The sequence below is a fragment of the Tursiops truncatus genome, chromosome 1 (assembly GCF_011762595.2).
Source record: "Tursiops truncatus isolate mTurTru1 chromosome 1, mTurTru1.mat.Y, whole genome shotgun sequence".
NCBI classification, from domain to species: Eukaryota; Metazoa; Chordata; class Mammalia; order Artiodactyla; family Delphinidae; genus Tursiops; species Tursiops truncatus.
The window spans coordinates 131,586,434-131,600,933 of NC_047034.1; the positions used below are offsets into that span (position 1 = coordinate 131,586,434).

At 40.9% G+C, this 14,500-nt stretch overlaps 1 pseudogene; it reads left to right on the forward strand.

Moving 5' to 3' along the window:
- Positions 1-273: 273 nt before the first annotated feature.
- Positions 274-1,857, forward strand: LOC101318261 (small ribosomal subunit protein uS2-like; annotated as a pseudogene).
- Positions 1,858-14,500: the final 12,643 nt, after the last annotated feature.

Consider the following 14,500-nt stretch of genomic DNA (forward strand, 5'->3'; position numbering starts at 1 on the left):
TGCATATGAACTGTTGTGTCATCACTCCTCCGTTCCCCATGAGTTACTCACTTCTCAGGTCAGATGAAACTAGCTCTAATAGAACCACCCCAAGAAATCGGGGATTCCTGCAAGAAGAGGAACCTGGCTTCTCACTCCTCTGGATGCTGGCTGAGTTATAGACAGTCTCAGGCCCATGAAGGTGCTGCGTCCCAGGCAGAGAAGAGTGAGAAAGTTCTTGGGATTTTGACACATGATCCCTTCCCTATAGGTGGGGGCATATGTGAGCCCAGCATGGCTTGTCTGAGCACCCTGAAGGTGTGAGCCAGAGGAGCAGTTGGCAACAGCAGGGTAAGGAGAAAAAGCCACAGAGGAGCAGTGATGCCACTATTCAGCATGGGAGGGATGCCTGAGTTTTCCATGGGCCAAGAGGATATTTTGAAGGTAACTGGATTTAAAGTCCCTTGAAGGTCATCCCAGCAGAAAATGGCAGTAAGGTGATTGCAAAAGCTGAGAGTGGAGGAGGGCAAGATAGCAGCTGGACTGTGTGTTGCTCACATGAATGTCAGGGGCTGCACAGTGTGTAGGTCCTCAGGGTGCCTCCAAGTAATCCACAGGCAACTGGCCAAAGACCAGCGTATGGAAGCCTCTAGAGACAGGCAGGAGACCAGGGTATGGAAGCCTCTAGAGACAGGCAGGAGACCAGCGTATGGAAGCCTCTAGAGACAGGCAGGAGACCAGGGTATGGAAGCCTCTAGAGACAGGCAGGAGTAGCCGAGGGAGACATAAAACATTAACATCAGCACTAGGAAAGGATGTTTCTCTCTCTTCTTCCTCTTCCCCTCTCTTTTGCCCCAAATCTGGAGATCCAGTAGAAGTGAGGAGAATACACCCAGACATACACTTCTCATTCACCGCTGAAAATTCCTGCCCATGACTCAGACCTATGTTGAGGGTTGCAAATCAGGGGATGTTGGGAAAAACAGAAATTTTAACTTGGGAGTGAGACTGAAACTTTGGTTTAGGCTCAATGAAACTCGATGTTATAACTGAAAGTGACATTTTCCTTCTGGATCCATTTTGCTCTCAAGATCCCATGCTTGTTGATAGATGAAGAAAACTTCAGACTTACCAATGAAAGGTAATGCAGCCTTTCCTCACTTACCCGGAGAGGAGTCCGTACAGCATTGTCTTGGGTTCTCATTGTAACTTAAAGGGAAACGTTCACAAAGTTTAGAACCCTTGATGTCCCGCAGATGAGGGAGGAGGATGTCCTCAAATTCCAAGCAGCAGGAACCCACTTAGGTGGTACCAACCTTGACTTCCAGATGGAACAATACATCTCCTAAAGGAAAAGTGACGGCATCTACATTATAGATCTGAAGGGGACCTGGGAGAAGCTTCTGCTTCTTGTTGTGCCATTGTTACCATTTAAAAACTGACTGATCAGTGTCATATCCTCCAGGAACACTGGCCAGAGGGCTGTGCTGAAGTTGGCTGCTGTCACTGGAGCCACTCCTATTGCTGTCCGCTTCACTCCTGGAACCTTCACTAACAGATCCAGGCAGCCTTCCAGGGGCCGCGTCTTCTGGGGGTTACTGATCCCAGGGCTGACGACCAGCCTCTCACAGAGGTGTTGTACGTGAACCCACCTACCACTGCTCCCTGTAACACAGACTCTCCTCTGCGCCCTGTGGACACTGCCATCCTTGCAGCAACAAGGGAGTTCACTCAGTGGGTCTGAGGTGGTGGATCCTGGCCCAGGAAGTTCTGCACATGGGTGGTACCATCCCGTGTGCACACCGTGGGAAGTCACGCCTGATCTCTGCTTCTACAGAGGTGCCGGAGAGACTGAAAAGGAAGAACAGGCCATGTTGAGAAGGCCATGGCCAAGGAGGAGCATCAGGGTGAATGGACTGCTGCAGCTCCCAAGTTCACTGTATTCTACCCGTGGTAGCAGACGGGTCTGAAGGTGCAGGTGCCTCTGTGCCTGCCCAGAAGTTCCTGCACAAGACGGGAGCCCTCAGCCCCGTCTTACTAGGGATTTAGTAAGAAAAGCCATTTCCGGGGTATGTTATAATTAAAGTCATACTAATTCAGTCCAATCCTTAAACACCTACTCCACCTCACTCTGTACTGTGGGATAATTATATAATTATAACCCTGAGGCATTGCAGGACATGGGAGAAAGAATGAACCCTTCAAGTCTTTATGTTAATTGCATGTTACTGTTGTCTAATTATTTGTCAGGAGAAGGCGATGAAGAGTGATGATAAAAGCATAAAAGTTTTTGCAGCTCCAGGACTCCAGATCCCAGCTCTGCCACTTAGTAACTGCCTGCCACAGTTTCCTCATCTCTGTTGCTAGGAGTTTTTTTGGCATCCTCAAGGGAACTTTTAGTGCATAGAAAGATTAATCAGAGGCTTAGTTTTGGTTTTTTTAATTAATTTTTAAAATTAAAGTTACAAATTGAAAACTTGAATTGTTCTTTAAGCTTTTAAGTTCGGCTTCAAATCTTATTAATCCATTTATAAGGCTAGTAAACATTTTTTAAAATTTTATCTTATTTATTTATTTAGAATTTTATTTATTTTTTATACAGCAGGTTTTTTTAGTTATCTGTTTTAAACATATTGATGTATACATGTCAATCCCAATCTCCCAATTCATCCCACCACCCCCCTCCCCCCACTTTCCTGCCTTTGTGCCCCTACGTTCGTTCTCTACATCTGTGTCTCTATTTCTGCCTTGCAAACTGGTACATCTGTACCATTTTTCTAGAGTCCACATATATGCGTTAATATACGATATTTGTTTTTCTCTTTCTGACTTACTTCACTCTGTATGACAGACTCTAGGTCCATCCACATCTCCACAAATGACCTGATTTAATTCCTTTTTATGGCTGAGTAATATTCCATTGTATCTTCTTTATCCATTCATCTGTCGATGGGCATTTAGGCTGCTTCCATGACCTGGTTATTGTAAATAGTGTTGCAATGAACATTGGGGTGCTTGTGTCTTTTTGAATTATGGTTTTCTCTGGGTATATGCCTAGTAGTGGGATTGCCGGGCCATATGTTAATTCTATTTTTAGTTTTTTAAGGAACCTCCATAATGTTCTCCAGAGTGGCTGTATCAATTTACATTCCCACCAACACTGCAAGAGGGTCCCCTTTTCTCCACACCTTCTCCAGCATTTGTTGTTTGAAGATTTTCTGATGCTGCCCATTCTGACCTGTGTGAGGTGATACCTTATTGTAGTTTTGATCTGCATTTCTCTAATAATTAGTTATGTCGAGCAGCTTTTCATGTGCCTCTTGGCCATCTATATGTCTTCTTTGGAGAAATGTCTATTTAGGTTTTCTGCCCATTTTTGGATAAGGTTGTTTGTTTTTTTTAATATTGAGCTGCATATATATTTTGGAGATTAATCTTTTGTCCGTTGATTCGTATGCAAGCATTTTCTCCCATTCCGAGGGTTGTGTTTTCGTCTTGTTTATAGCTTCCTTTGATGTGCGAAAGCTTTTAAGTTTCATTAGGTCCCATTTGTTAATTTTTGTTTTTATTTCCATTTCTCTAGGAGGTGGGTCAAAAAAGACCTTGCTGTGATTTATGTCAAGGAGTGTTCTTCCTATGTTTTCCTCTAAGAGTTTTATAGTATCCGGTCTTACATTTAGCTCTTTAATCCATTTTGAGTTTATTTTTGTGTATGGTGTTAGGGAGTGTTTTACTTTCATTCTTTTACATGCAGCTGTCCAGTTTTCCCAGCACCACTTATTGAAGAGGCTCTCTTTTCTCCATTGTATATGCTTGCCTCCATTGTCATAGATTAGTTGACCATAGGTGCATGGGTTTATCTCTGGGCTTTCTATCCTGTTCCATTGATCTATATTTCTGTTTTTGTACCACTACCATATTGTCTTGATTACTGTAACTTTGTAGTATAGTCTGAAGTCAGGGAGCCTGATTCCTCCAGCTCCATTTTTCGTTCTCAAGATTGCTTTGGCTATTCGGGGTCTTTTGTGTTTCCATACAAATTGTGAAATTTTTGTTCTACTTCTGTGAAAACTGCCATTGGTAGTTTGATAGGGATTGCATTGAATCTGTAGATTGCTTTGGGTAGTAGAGTCATTTTCACAGTATCGATTCTTCCAATCCAAGAACATGGTATACCTCTCCATCTGTTTGTATCATCTTTGATTTCTTTCATCAGTGCCTTATAGTTTTCTGAGTACAGGTCTTTTGTCTCCATAGGTAGATTTATTCCTAGGTATTTTATTCTTTTTGTTGCAATAGTGAATGAGGTTGTTTCCTTAATTTCTCTTTCTGATCTTTTGTTGTTAATGTATAGGATGGCAAGAGATTTCTGTGCATTAATTTTGTATCCTGCAACTTTACCAAATTCATTGATTAGCTCTAGTAGTTTTCTGATGGCATCTTTAGGATTATCTATGTATAGTATCATGTCATCTGCAAGCAGTGACAGTATTACTTCTACTTTTCCAATTTGTTTTCCTTTTATTTCTTTTTCTTCTCTGATTGCCATGGCTAGGACTTCCAAAACTATGTTGAATAATATTGGTGAGAGTGGACATCCTTCTCTTGTTCCTGATCTAAGAGGTAATGCTTTCAGTTTTTCACCATTGAGAATGATGTTTGCTGTGGGTTTGTCATATATGGCCTTTATTATGTTGAGGTAGTTTCCCTCTATGCCCACTTTCTGGAGATATTTTCTCATAAATGGGTGTTAACTTTTGTCAGAAGATTTTCTTTATCTATTGAGATGATCATTTGGTTTTTATTCTTCAGTTTGTTAATATGGAATATCACACTGATTGATTTACGTATATTGAAGAATCCTTGCATCTCTGGGATAATTCCCACTTGATCGTGATGTATGATCCTTTTAATGTGTTGTTGGATTCTGTTTGCTAGTATTTGGTTGAGGGTTTTTGCATCTATATTCATCAGTGATATTGGTCTGTCATTTTTTTGTGTGTGTGTGATATCTTTGTCTGGTTTTGGTATCAGGGTGATGGTGGCCTTGTAGAATGAGTTTGGGAGTGTTCCTTCCTCTGCAATTTTTTGGAATAGTTTGAGAAGGATGGGTGTTAGCTCTTCTCTAAATGTTTGATAGAATTCACCTGTGAAGCCTTCTGGTCCTGGACATTTGTTTGTTGAAAGGTTTTTAACCACAGTTTCAATTTCATTACTTGTGATTGTTCTGCTCATATTTTCTATTTCTTCCTGATTCAGTCTTGGAAGGTTATACCTTTCTAAGAAGTTGACCATTTCTTCCAGGTTGTCCATTTTATTGGAATAGATTTGCTTGTAGTTGTCTCTTATGATGCTTTGTATTTCTGTGGTGTCCATTGTAACATCTCCTTTTTCATTTCTAATTTTATTGATGTGAGTCCTCTCCCTCTTTTTCTTGATGAGTCTGGCTAAAGGTTTATCAATTTTGTTTATCGTCTCAAAGAACCAGCTTTTAGTTTTCTTGATCTTTGTTATTGTCTTCTTTGTTTCTATTTCATTTATTTCTGCTCTGATCTTTATGATTTCTTTCCTTCTACTAACTTCGGATTTTGTTTGTTCTTCTTTCTGTAGTTCCTTTAGGTGTAAGGTTGGGTTGTTTATTTGAGATTTTTCTTGTTTCTTGAGGTAAGATTGTATTGCTATAAACTTCCTTCTTAGAACTGCTTTTGCTGCATTCCATAGGTTTTGGGTTGTCGTGTTTTTATTGTCATTTGTTTCTAGGTAATTTTTGATTTCCTCTTTGATTTCTTCAGTGATCTCTTGGTTATTTCATAACATAGTGTTTAGCCTCATGTGTTTGTGATTTTTACATTTTTTTCCCTGTAGTTTATTTCTAATCTCGTTACGTTGTGGTCAGAAAAGATGCTTCATACGATTTGAATTTCCTTAAATTTACCAAGGCTTGATTTGTGACCCAAGATGTGATCTATCCTGGTGAATGTTCCTTGTGCACTTGAGAAGAAAGTGTAATCTGCTGTTTTCAGATGGAATGTCCTATAAATATCCATTAAATCTGTCTGGTCTATTGTGTCATTTAAAGCTTGTGTTTCCTGATTAATTTTCTGTCTGGATGATCTGTCCATTGGTGTAGGTGAGGTGTTAAAGTCCCCCACTATTATTGTGTTACTGTCGATTTCCTCTTTAACAGCTGTTAGCATTTGCTTTATGTATTGAGGTGCTCCTATGTTGGGTGCATATATAATTGTTATATCTTCTTCTTGGATTGGTCCCTTCATCGTTATGTGGTATCCTTCCTTGTCTCCTATAACATTCTTTATTTTAACGTCTATTTTATCTGATATGGGTATTGCTACTCCAGCTTTCTTTTGATTTCCATTTGCATGGAGTATCTTTTTCCATCCCCTCACTTTCAGTTTGTATGTGTCCCTAGGTCTGAAGTGGGTCTCTTGTAGACAGCATATGTATGGGCCTTATTTTTTATCCATTCAGCGAGCCTGTGTCTTTTGGTTAAAGCATTTAATCCATTCACATTTAAGGTAATTATCAATATGTATATTCCTATTACCATTTACTTAATTGTCTTGACTTTGTTTTTGTAGGTCCTTTGCTTCTCTTGTGTTTCCCACTTAGAGAAGGTCCTTTAGCATTTATTGTAGAGCTGGTTTGGTGGTGCTGAATTCTCTTAGCTTTTGCTTATCTGTAAAGCTTTTGATTTCTCCATCAAATCTGAATGAGATCCTTGCTGGGTAGAGTAATCTTGGTTGTAGGCTCTTCTGTTTCATGACTTTAAATATATTGTTCCACTCCCCTCTGGCTTATAGAGTTTCTGCTGAGAAATCAGCTGTTAACCTTATGGGAGTTCCCTTGTATGTTATTTGTCATTTTTTCCTTGTTGCTTTTAATTTTTATTTATTTATTTATTTATTTTTGCTGTGTTGGGTCTTTGTTTCTGTGTGAGGGCTTTCTCTAGTTGCGGTGAGTGGGGGGGCCACTCTTAATCACGGTGTGCAGGCCTCTCACTATCGCGGCCTCTCTTGTTGCAGAGCACAGACTCCAGATGCACAGGCTCAGTAGTTGTGGCTCATGGGCCCAGTTGCTCCACAGCATGTGGGATTCTCCCAGACCAGGGCTTGAACCTGTATCCCCTGCACTGGCAGGCAGACTCTCAACCACTGAGCCACCAGGGAAGCCCCCTTGTTGCTTTTAATGATTTTTCTTTAATTTTTGTCAATTTGATTACTATATGTCTTTGCATGTTTCTCCTTGGGTTTATTCTGCCTGGGACTCTCTGTGTTTCTTGGACTTGGGTGGCTATTTCCTTTCCCATGTTAGGGAAGTTTTTGGGTTTTTTTTTTTGCAGTACGTGGGCCTCTCACTGTTGTGGCCTCTCCCATTGCGGAGCACAGGCTCTGGACGTGCAGGCTCAGCAGCCATGGCTCATGGGCCCAGCTGCTCCGTGGCATGTGGGATCTTCCTGGACTGGGACACGAACCCGTGTCCCCTGCATCGGCAGGCAGACTCTCAACCACTGTGCCACCAGCGAAGCCCTAGGGAAGTTTTTGATGATAATCTCTTTGAATATTTTCTTGGTTCCTTTCTCTCTCTCTCTTCTCCTTCTGGGACCCCTATAATGCAAATGTTGGTGTGTTTAATGTTTTCACAGAGGTCTCTTAGGCTGTGTTCACTTCTTTTCACTCTTTTTTCTTTATTCTGTTCTGTGGCAGTGAATTCCACCATTCTATCTTCCAGGTCACTTATCCTTTCTTCTGCTTAAGTTATTCTGCCATTGATTGCTTCTAGTGTATTATTCTTTTCAGTTATTGTATTGTTCATCTCTGTTTGTTTGTTCTTTAATTCTTCTGGGTGTTTGTTATTTAATTCTTCTAGATCTTTGTTAAACACTTATTGCATCTTCTCACTCTTTTTCTCCATTCTTTTTCCAACGTCCTGTATCATCTTCACTATCATTATTCTGAATTCTTTTTCTGGAAGGTTGCCTATCTCCACTTCATTTAGTTGTTTTTCTGGGGTTTTATCTTGTTTCTTCATCTGGTACATAGCCCTCTGCCTTTTCATTTTTCTATCTTTCTGTGAATCTGGTTTTCATTCCACAGGCTTCAGGATTGTAGTTCTTTTTGCTTCTGCTGTCTGCCCTCTGGTGGATGAGGCTCTCTAAGAGGCTTACGCAAGCTTCCTGATGGGAGGGACTGGTGGTGGGTAGAGCTGAGTGTTGCTCTGGTGGGCAGAGCTCAGTAAAACTTTAATCCATTTGTCTGCTGATGTGTGGGGCTAGGTTCCCTCCCTGTTGGTCGTTTGGCCTGAGGCAACCCAGCACTAGAGCCTACAGGCTCTTTGGTGGTGCTAATGGAGGACTCTGGGAGGGCTCACACCAAGTGGTACTTCCCAGAACTTCTGCTGCCAGTGTCTTTGTCCCTGTGGTGAGCCACAGTCACCCCCCCGCCTCTGTAGGAGACCCTCCAACACTAGCAGTTGTGTCCGCTTCAGTCTCCTATGGGGTCGCTGCTCCTTCCCCCTGGGTCCTCATGCACACGCTACTTTGTGTGTGCCTTCCAAGAGTGCAGTCTCTGTTTCCCCCAGTCCTGTTGCAGTCCTGCAATCAAATCCCGCTAGCCTTCAAAGTCTGATTCTCTGGGAATTCTTCCTCCCATTGCAGGACCCCAGGTTGGGAAGCCTGATATGGGACTCAGAACCTTCATTCCAGTGGGTGGACTTCTGTGGTATAATTGTTCTCCAGTTTGCGAGTCACCCAACCAATCACCCAAACAGTCACCCAACATGTCTTTGGATGTGGGGTATCTTTTTTGGTGAGTTCCAGTGTATTCCTGTCAATGATTGTTCAGCGGTTAGTTGTGATTCTGGTGCTCTCTCAAGAGGGAGTGAGATAAGGCTGGTAAATTTTAACAATAACTTTTTAGGAAGCCTATGACTAGCATTTGACTTTCATTTACAAACTTGGTTAATTAAACGTCTTCAAATATTTTAAAGTGCACTTATAAGTTTAATGTATTTCATCCCTTTCTTAGGGATTTCAGTTGTCTGACAACAAATAAAATTTCCTTAATTAAAAAAAACCCTTAAGTCTAATAAATTAAGCTTAGAAATGTGGGTAACTGTAACTCTCAGATATTCTAATACAGTAGATAAACTTAGTGAGACTTCAAATGAAAATCACAAGTTTAATCAGGTATTCAATTACATAATGTAAGTTGGATTCACAAGTCTGTCACTTTGTTTGGCCAAAGTCATGTAAACATTAGAAATATGTAAAACTTGCATAGATTCCTCAGCCTTAAAGACTAATATTTAACAATTCTCTATTTGTTTAGACAAATATCATCAAAAGTCACTGAGGTTTCTTTCAACTGAGAGACCTGGAACTTCAGCTACCTGGACTGACTCCTCTCACAACTCACTTAGAAAACCAGTGTATCTCCCCATGTCATACGTGGGTTGCCTTTCTGAGTTTGCTTGTTTGTCACCAAAGACTCCAGAGTTCAGCCAGGATGCTGACTGGATTCCTGTTGACTCTGCTTGGATGTGCTGAACTTTATTCATAGTTGCAGATCAATTTCAAGAAGTGGCTATTTGTGTTGCTCTCGTCCCTGCAGTCAATTTATACACATTTCTTTGTGTATGCTCTAGGAAGCCTGTAACTCTTGCCCAAGTCAGTCTCTTGGTTGGGTTTTGCATTTCTTTGGCAAAACCTTAACATCTGTAAGTACCTTCCCATTTTTTCCACGTTCCTAGAGTCACATAACCCTTGTTATTGATATTGAATATATGCATTGTGTATTGGATATTGAAATGATAACTGATTGAGTTTCAACTATCTCTTATTGCTTCACTTCTGGTCACAATATGTGAGGTCAGTCTATTAGCAATCTATACATTTGGAATTATAAAACCCACCTTACGGGCTTCCCTGGTGGCGCAGTGGTTGAGAATCCGCCTGCCAATGCAGGGGACACGGGTTCGAGCCCTGGTCTGGGAAGATCCCACATGCCACGGAGCAACTAAGCCCGTGAGCCACAACTACTGAGCCTGCGCGTCTGGAGCCTGTGCTCCGCAATGGGAGAGGCCGTGACAGTGAGAGGCCCGCGCACTGCGATGAAGAGCGGCCCCCGCTCTCCGCAACTGGAGAAAGCCCTCGCACAGAAACGAAGACCCAACACAGCCAAAAATAAATAAATAAATTTATAAAAAAAAAAACCCACCTTACAAGGTTGTTGTAAATTAGCATTAATTAATGTTAAGCAGCTACCCCAGTGATGGTACACTGTAGGCATTCAGTTAGCCGTGGCCACTACTACTGTTTTCACAATTCATTGATCCTAATGTATTTTATAATAACTAACCCTGCTCATTTCCTCAATGGTCAACTTAAGTTCCATCGCTAATTATGACACCATTGCACCCTTGCATAAATCCTCAGCTGTCTTGCCCCTTTGTTTCCTCATCAGACTGCTATGGCAAACCGCCACCCTGTGTAAACCCATCTCTTTATCTACCCACACAGCTGAAAGTGGCCCAAGAAAACCACACTAACATGTTCATTGGTCTCCCTTGAATTCTTGTTTACTCACTTCAATGCTGCCTGGCAGTCACAGTCTATTTTCTGATTCCATTCACTTTCCCACTCTCCTCAACCACCATTTTATACCTTTTCATCTCTCCTTAAATGCCACCCTTACTCTGAGCTCATGAGCTTGCTTCCAATGTCACTAAGAAAACACAGGCACTCAGATAATAACTTGCACATGCTCCCATCTCCATATGCAACCACCTCTCTGCATCTGTGCATATTTCTCCCAGATGAACTCCTAGCAAAAGCCATCCCCTCTGTTTGTGCACTAGGTCTCATCTCCTCTTGTCTATGTGGGAACACTGCTCCTGCAATCTCCCCTGTCTCTCTAGCATTATCAATCTTTTCCTCTCTAGTAGATCTTTTCCATTTGCCTACACAATTGCTGTTAGTTCTCCCATCTGTTTCCCAATCTTCTCTTGACTCCATTTCTCGTCCAGTAAAGCTCCTTTTTTTTATTTTTTATTACTTCCTTTTCAAAATTCCTTGAAGGAGTTGTCACCATTTCTTTTCTTCTATTATCTCTTGAGCATAGTCTAATCAGGCTGTTGGCACATCACTCCAGGCAAACTGTTTTTATCAAGGTTACAAATGACCACTATTTTCTAAATCCCATGCTCAATTCTCTGACCTCATCTCATTTGACCTTTCTGTAGAATTTAACATGCTGAACGTCTTTCTTCAATGCACTTTCTTGTTGTTTTTCTTACCCATTAGCAGCTCCTTCTCATCCTGCTTTGCTGTTTCTCCTCATCTCCCTGATCTCTTAGCATTCAGTTAAGAAGCTCAATCCTTAGCCCTCCATGCCTTTCTCTCCACTCTTTTCCCCTTGGTGCTATTATCGAGCCTCATAATTTTAAATACTATCTACACACCAGTGGACCCCAGATTTATGTTTCCATCATGGACCTGTCTACTCAACATCTCTACTTGGGAGTCTAAAGAGCATCCCAAACTCAACATTGTCCAAAATTGAGGTCCTGTGCTTTCCCCAACAAACTTACCACAGTCTTCTCCATTTCAGGAAATAGCAACTCTAGCCTTCCATTTACTTATGGCAAAAATCTTGGAGTCATCCTTGACTCCATTCTTTTTCTTCCAACCTGTATCTGATCCACCAGCAAATTATATCAGCTTTATATAAAAAATATATCCAGAATCCAACCATTTCTCACCACCTCTACAGCTACTACAGTGAGTCAAGCAACTCTCCTCTCTCACCTAGATTTAAAGCAAAAGCCTCCTTACTGTTCTCCCTGCTCCTATCTTACTCCCACTTCAATTTATCCCCAACAACAAAGTAGAATGTTTTTAAAAATTTTAAGTCAGATCATGTTATTCCTTTTCTAATGACTGACATTTCACTTACAGAAAAAAATAAAATCTTTACAGTGGTACACAAAACCCGACATGATCTGGAGGCCCATAATTTCTCATATTGCATCTTCTACTACTGTATTTCCTCACTCATTTGACTCTAAAATGCTAAGCATATTCCCACTTTGAGGCATTTGCACTATTACCCATGCTGGGAGTGCTCCTCCCTAAATATTCACACTTCTTACTCCTCAACTTCCTTCAGGTCTTTAATCAATTTTCATTGTATCAGATAGGTTGGGCTAGGTTATGCTTCAGTAACAAGCACCCCTGAAACTCAGCAGCTTAAAACAAGTCATAATGCATGTCCATTTTGGGGTGGCTGGGCTCTGCCCCATGTTATCCTCACTCCAGGTCCCAAGATGATGGAACAGCACTTTTGGACCATTGCTGTGGCACGGGGGAAGGAAAAGCATGAAGAATCTTATACTAGCTCTTAAAGCTTATGTGCCAAAATGGCACAAATCACTTCTACTCATATTTTATCAGCCAAAGCAAGTGACTGGGCATCTCTAATTCCAAAGTAGCAAGGAAATATAATCTATCATGTGCCCAGAAGAAGAACCAGAAATATTGATCAACAGGACTATGATATTAATGGTTATCAGTCATCATGTAACTGAGACCTTCCCTGGCCACATATGAAATTTGCAATTCTTCCTGACCACCTTCCAATTTCCCTAGTCCCCTTAATTACTTTATTTATCTCTTTAGCATCTATCACTACCTACACATAAGATATATATTACATGTTTATCTTGTTTGTTTTATATCATCCTCCATCAGAATGTAAACTCCAAGGGAAAAGAGAGTTTTGCTGTTTTATTCAATATTGTGTTCCCAGTGCCTAGAATAGTAACTGCATACAGAGACTTTAAATTAAAAGCCTCTATACATAACAAGAAGGATACAATTAGCGATCCATGTAATATATACTTTGATTTTTCAGTTGCTCAGGCTTGGAATTTGGCTTACACCAGGGTTGGTAATATTCATTTATTCAACAAATTCGAGTATATACTTAACTTATGCAAGGTTCTGTGCATCAAGAAGAACATCCTCATTTTCATACATACCAGATCCATGGGAAGCACTTATTACCTTTCTCATTGTACACTACTTCTGCCAATGGAGGAGAAGGGGCAGCTTGACTTTCATGGAGACAAAAATCATAAGCTTCCCTTTTTCAGCTAAGATCTGGCTGATATCATGCTTTCTTGTTCAGAAATACAAGAACGTTTCATAAGTGACAAGCATACTTCCTAATTTCTCCTTCCTGACCCATTTGCATTTCATCACATGTGCAGGCCCTCCAGTAAGCAACACTTATTCCAATAATGAAGCTCCCAGCATCTTAATTTGAAAAGCCTTCATCAGCTTGAGTTTAGCCTCTGTGCCTGATGGTCTTCTTTAATGAATCAAATAATGCATTTCTCACTTGTAATTAAATGATATCTTAAAAGGCTCTGTCTTCTTCAAAAGACTCATGTGGAATTCATCTTCACATGATTACACTCAGCACCTAGGGTAGACACTGGGGTGGGACTATGGATATTCACCAGGTCCTTGAAGGCAAATCATAAAAGAACTTAGTAGAGAAGCTAAAAAAATAAAAAGGTCTTAGTAGAAAATGAAGTTAAGATGTAAATATCAAATCCAAGGCTAACTTGTTTCCCTGCTTAGAGATATTACTGCTGAGTCCACTAGTCCATTATTTCCACCAAGTTTTAGTTTGTTTGTTTGTTTTTGTTTGTTTGTTTTTGCAAAGACCACATCCAATTGTGTAAAATATTTGAGGGAGTAATAAGTGCATTTGCATATGATGTGCATAGAATTACACACCATCTTCAGGAAAATTCAGAGTTAAAATAAAATTAGTAATATTTTTCCTTATTGTGCTTTCCTTAGTTTCTGTGCCTCAGTCTTCCTGGCTCTCCACTCCCTATAGGAAAAAAATGCAGTGTTTCCTGCCTGGCACCCAGTCTATCACCTGCCATCACCTGACATCTCTTTTCCTGTTCTTTACATTATCTTAGGCACCAGACCCACAAAACTACTCACTGTTTTCTAACATGGCATGAGAAATTACTATCTGTTGACTGTCCATTAGCCACTTTTTCACTTTTTTCCTTCCTAACAGAGCCATGGTTTTCTTCCTTCTGGCATTTGTGTACCGTATACTATAGGGACCCTCACAAAGCTCCAGGGTATAAGTTTTTGATTAGTTTAAGCTCACCTGGCAGATCCATCCCCTTGGCAAGTGACTCGTTTAGGCATGGGTACATGATGCAATTCCGGCCAATGAGAAGTACAGGAAAGGGAAACATGTTAGGGGATTTCTTGGAAAGTTTCCTGAGTCTTAAAAGAGGACACCAAAAAAGACTCTCACCTCTTTTCTGCTTCTAGACATGGCGACAGAAGGAGGTGATGCCTAGAACAGCTTCAGCATCACATAACCATGAAAGCAGGTAACACACGTGAGATGGCAGAGGAGAAAGATGGAAACTGAGATCTTGAAGAGGTCATTGTGTCCCTGGTTTA